The sequence below is a fragment of the Aegilops tauschii genome, chromosome 7 (assembly GCF_002575655.3).
Source record: "Aegilops tauschii subsp. strangulata cultivar AL8/78 chromosome 7, Aet v6.0, whole genome shotgun sequence".
Taxonomy (NCBI): domain Eukaryota; kingdom Viridiplantae; phylum Streptophyta; class Magnoliopsida; order Poales; family Poaceae; genus Aegilops; species Aegilops tauschii.
This window is the reverse complement of record NC_053041.3, coordinates 559,574,321-559,580,320: the sequence shown is the minus strand read 5'-3', so window position 1 is coordinate 559,580,320 and position 6,000 is coordinate 559,574,321.

Genomic DNA, 6,000 nt, shown 5'->3' with positions numbered 1-6,000 from the left:
AAAGAGGTTTTGAGTTCGAAAGTTTGAATCGTCCCGTCGCACTTTTTTTTGGAATTTAATAACAACATGGACTGGGAGCTCGTTGCCTGCTTGGATGAAGTCGAGCTCGCCCTCCATCGCTCGTAGATTGAGACCCGAGCACTATTGTCAGAGCTGCGCCCAAGTGGATCCAGCAGTCGGGCGCCTTCAAAGCCACCCTGGCGCGGGTCTTGCAAGAGTGACACATCAGACGACAGCTCAAGGCGTCACCGCTCATCCGCTCCGCCCCTGCAGCACGGGCACGGCAGCTCGAGTAGCTCCGTTCCGTCCCCATCGGCCCGACATGTGTCCTTGTCTGCCGCAAGCCATCACCGGCTTCGATGGTGCCGTCCCCACCGCCCCCGCTTAGCACATTCAATTGAATCCAGAGCATCACACTTCCTTGCTTGCAGTGTAGAGTTCATGTAATCTACGCTATCTTTCTCTAGGTCAACACTTGGGCCGTGCTTAACATCAGTGTATTCTAATACGGAGCTTTTTTTTTTTTGAGGAGTTGAAGCACTTTATTCAATCAAAATATTCAACGGAATTACAACAATGTCTGGTCTCTCCAAACATATCTCCCAACACCTAAGGTAGTAGTGGCTCTTGCTAATTTATGTGCTTCAACATTTAATTGGCGCTTCTCGTGAATAATTTGTATCGAGACAGAACTTTCAAACTTCATCTTGATCTCTCTGATAATAGCATCTAATGAGCCTTTGTAAATACCATTGACATGCTTCACAGTAGTTGCGCAGTACGTGGCGATGACCAGCCGCTGACATGGAATATCGGATGCCAACGATAGAGCTTCATTGCACGCCATCGCCGAGAGTACCCATGATTCTGTCATATCTGACATGTTCCGGCATCGTTATCGGTTTTGTTTTTCTTTCTCGTTAACATGTCCCGACATCCCCGTGACATAGGCACCTGTGTCTGGTCAAACGATGATGGATGCCATCACACCAAGAGGGTCCTTAAGAATATCTTTTCATCATCGGAGAAGCAAATTCCACTCTCGAGCTATCTAGTCCCTTGTCAAACTTTCTGATGAACCTATAAGTTGTCGTTATGATCACCGTGTTATAAATGGCGTTTGAGCAACCCCAAAGTTCATCGTATGGTAAGAAGCGACTATGATACTCTGATGGTCTACGGAACTAAATCACACGTTAACACTCCGTGTTATAAAAATTGACGTCTGACGATATAATCTCAAAGTATAACAGACAAGTTTGGTTAGATTTAATATGATCATTCTTCTAACGTCATACTCTCAACTTTATTTAGGACTATCGTTACACTTAATGATATTCTAAAATCGAAAAACATGACACCAACAACACTTAAGATAGTCTTAGAAGCAAATCTAGGAACCTAATTTTACCGTTTATCATTCCCCATGTGCATAAGAGTTTTTCACTGAATCACATATTTCAGGATCATGGCAGTTATAGTATAGGTTATAAACTCTCAATTATGAATATGGAAATATAATAATACAATATAATTGCTCTAGGGCATATTTCCAATAAAATTCTCTCCCACGCTATCACTCAAATGATCGCACCGCTTTCCTCGCCACATTCATGCCGACTAGAGCCGCCACACTGGCATTGATGTCACACAATGTGACCCAAACGGGAGAGCAGCGCTGACCAACGCGACCAGATGGGCCACACTGCTTCAGTGCGGACGCGTCGCCCCGAGAAACTAACTGCGGTCGTTGCGCCATATTGAAATGGGCTGACCGCATGTTCGCCTAGCCACGACTATTTAAACACCCCGTCACCGTCGTGCAAGCCCACAACACACTCTCCACTCCACATCCCCATGCACCTCTGCCGCTCCTATCTTCCTCCACTCACGGACGATGGGAAAGTCCTAGGCCTTGGTGCTGGCGGGCGGCTTCGGATCCGGCTTCAGATCGTCGTGTTGCCGCCCTCACCCTTTGGGGATGTCTTCCAACACGGCGGTCGGCTCCTCCCTGAAGGAGGATATCATCATCTTCTCTGGCAACTAGGAGGACAAGCCGCAACAACAACATCCATCGCCGCAGCAGCCCGTCCTCTTGGAGGACATGGTGTATGCGGTGACGGGCGTCGAATACGAGGAGCACAAGGATATGATGCTCCGGCACTCGCTCCTCCATGACCACGGCCCGATGGCGCCATCAGAGCCGCTTCTTCGCGCCATCAACCTGAGTCGGAGTCGCCTCCTCGCCGACGGGTGAAGGAAGAACCTCCTTCCTCTCCCTACCCTCCATAGCGTAACTGCAGCGTCGATGTTGGATGTCGCGTGAAGGACGAGCCACAGTCGCCACCACCACGCCACATCAAGGAGGATGGCAGTTGCTGCCTCCATGTTGCGTCCCATGGCCTAGCCACGCCGGTGGCGGCCTGCCCAACACAGTCGTCGTGAAGGTGCGCGGGCGCATACACCACTACCTCGGCGGCGGACGCGGAGGCAGCAACAGCTGTAGTTCATCCTCGTGGAGCACCTTGACAGTGAAGGAGTTCACGGGTAGAGCGGCGGCGGCAGGACAGTCACAACATCGTGTGTCGTGTGGAGTTCGCGGACTCCGACGTCTCACCGTCGCGAATCCTAGTGGACCCAATGACGGTGCCCTACACTAGGGGGTGCTAACCACGTCGGCCTCATCATAGTGAGCCGGGCTGAGGACCCTTGGATCATTAACGAGCGGGCCAAGATTGACATGCCCCAAGGTGTACTCAAGATGGAGTCCTTCGATGACTTAGCGCGTACTCCAAGACACATTTAAATCCTCGCCATGTTTATCCCTAGAAATAACCGACCTACATGTAACCCTCGTCCTTATATAAGCCGAGAGGTTTCGTAGAGAATTAGAAATTCACATACAATCTCGAGGTATATCATCATGTACTTTGTAATCCAACACGGTTAATACAACAAAAGCAGATCGTAGGGTTTTATCTCTTCGAGATGGCCCTAACTTGGGTAAACATCGTCTCTCTTGTTCATCCTGTTACCATCTAGCTAAGATCACCAGCTCGGGAGCCCCTACCCGAGATCTGATGGATTTAACTCCGGCACCCGGAGCTCGGAATGACCTGGATCATCTGCCGGTTAAAGACCATGACTAAGACCAGCATGCGTCGTCTCCGCTGCCACGACAAGGAGATGGCGAAGTATGGGTCTCTGAGCGAGACCACCGTCGGCCCCGCCTTCGGCAACTCCCGTCGCTCGTCTCCCTCCTGCACACGTCTATAGTGGTTGCAGCCGCACTGCGCACGGGGCAAGAGCAAGCGGAGAAGATAATCCGCGAGCGACGCGCGACGACCGCGAAACTCTCTCGCGAGTCGCGACACCGCACCCTTCCGCCGCTGAAAGCTCGACTCCGACGACCGTGATGGGGCCGACTAGCACGACCAGGTGCACGAAGTCACCGTCAAGTATATGATAGTTTTGATTTTATTTTTAGTTTTAGTTCATGGACAAAATATAATCCGGTTTTATTTTCTTTGAACATGTCACGGGTGGAGGACTGAACATTGATCTCTATTCAAAGAAAATGAGCCAGTTTATAAGGGAAGCCAGGTTGAAAACCTTAATCCGGTTTAAGAGGGAAACCGTGATCAGGTGTACGAGGAAAACCGGATCGAAAACCTTATCATCCGGTTTTATGTAAAAGGATATCTAAGTTTGAATGGAAATCGTCTAGTTTGTTTAAATTTGCGTCAACTTTGTTTCATTTGGTTAAAGTTCATTTGCATAAGTTTGTCTAGATTTGGACGCGGGATATGGTGTCTGAGAGCATCTCTAACAGCCGCGCCAAAAGGCGCGCGCGCGGTAAACTGGGCTTTTAGCGCGCGCAGGACGTTTTCGCGTGCTCCAGCGGTGGCGGGAAACTAGCACGCGCGGGAAAGTGCGGCAGCTCGCGCGCTAGATTTGGTGCACCGCGTCCGACGCGCCTATAAATTGCAGCGCCCTCTGCCGCTCTCTCTCGCTCCCTCTAGTGCTTTCTCTCCTCGCCGCCGACACGACACCACCCCGCCACCATGCCGCCTCGCCGCCGGGGAGGTTCGGGCTACCGCGGCGTCCGCTTGCGTCCGTCCGGCACCTACTCCGCCTCGATCCGGTTGGGCGGCGGTGTGCGCCTCGGCCTCGGAACCTTCGACACCGCCCAGGACAGCGCCCGCGCGTACGACGCTGCGGTGTGGCGGCTCCGGCGGTCCCGTTGGACATGAACTTCACCGACGTGGCGACGCCGGAGCGGGCACAGGAGTTGGCTCCTTTCCCGCGGCTTATCACCGACGAGGATCGGCGCAAAAACCGGAGGCGGGAGCGCCATCCCAGCCTGGCCGAGATGGACGAGGAGGCCATGGCGCTGTGGAGGCAACGCTTCCCGCAAGATATCATCAACGAGGAACAGTTCTTCGCCGAGAGGAGGGCGGAGAGGGAGGAGAGGAGGAAGGAGCGAGCCGCCTATCGCGAGGACAAGCGAACACGGAAGGAGGTCGCTAAATACAACATCGCGCTAGGAGATGCGTCGTCCTGGGACTCCCGCGACGAGCGGTTCCTTGACGCCTACGCTCCAATGTCTGAGGAGGACATCACCGAGGCTGTCGTGGAATTGTCACGGCAGATGTCCTAGTGTCAGGACTTAGTCATGAGGCCAACGCATCTATGTGGTAGCTTGAGAGGGGTTGGGCGGAATCGAGAGACGCAACACAAGACAAGGATTTAGACAGCTTCGGGCCCCGGGAAACATCATCCGGTAATAGCCCTACGTGTTGTTTGAGGCTAGGTCTCATTATGATCACGGAAGAGTCGCCGGGAACCGGCTCTCGGTGTCTAGCCCTAGAGATTGTTTCTTGTTGCTTGTCCCTCTTTGGGGTGCCCTGCCCCTCCTTATATAAGTTAGAGGGGCGGGTTACATGCGGAGTCCTAGTAGGACTAGGACTAGTCTATCTTTTCTTACAAGTTGAATACAAGTCCGGGTCTTGCTTCCTCGTAAAGGAAATATTCGTCATCCCTTTCTCCTTAAGCCGGCCCACCAGAGTATAAGCCAGCCTGCTGGGCCTTGGGCCTTGTCGTCCGTCTGATCCGCCCGCCGGGTCTCCAGTGAGTCACAATGTCCAGGCGGGTTACCTGTGAATCGCCATGTTCGGGCGGATCACCAGTGAGTCGCCAAGCTCTAGCCAGGTCTCTGGTGAGTCGCCAAGTCTGGCCAGGTCTCTGGTGAGTCACCAAGTCTGGGCGGGTCATACCGCGGGGTATATCCCCGACAGAGGCGGAGTCCGAGTCGGAGAATGACGAGTAGTAGTAGTTTTTCGTTTTATTTCTGTATCGTAGAACTATGTACTATGACTATGCACTACTAGGGAAAACCTTATACACAAAACCTTAGCAGCAGCGCGGCACAAAAAGAGGCGCTACTGCTAATTAGCAGTAGCGATGTTAAGAAAAGCGCGCTGCATATTTTAGACACAGCTTTCCCGCAGTCGGCCTCTCTCACATGGCAAGGTATTTTGCATGGGTTGGAGCTGCTTAAATCCGGAGTTATTTGGAGAGTGTGTGATGGGGCTAATATTCATATTTGGAGAGATAATTGGCTTCCTAGAGCTTTTGGACTTAAAATCTCTGCAAAGAAGAATAGAACTAGAGTTAAATGGGTTGAGGAATTGTTCATGAGTGGAGAAAGGAGATGGGATGAGGAGCTGGTTAGGCATTTATTTTACCCTTATGACGCGCATGAGATTTTGAGGATGCGGATCCAATCAAATGGGGAGGCAGATTTTGTTGCTTGGCATTATGAAAAGTCAGGGTTGTTCTCAGTTAGGAGTGCGTACAAGTTAGCGCTCACCCTTAAGGATAAAAAAGAGGATGAGGGGCAATCCAGTGAGGCGGTAGGGACGGAGAGGAAAATTTGGAATATTATTTGGAAGGCAAACATTCCTCAGAATATTCGTATTTTTGCATGGAGGGTTGCTT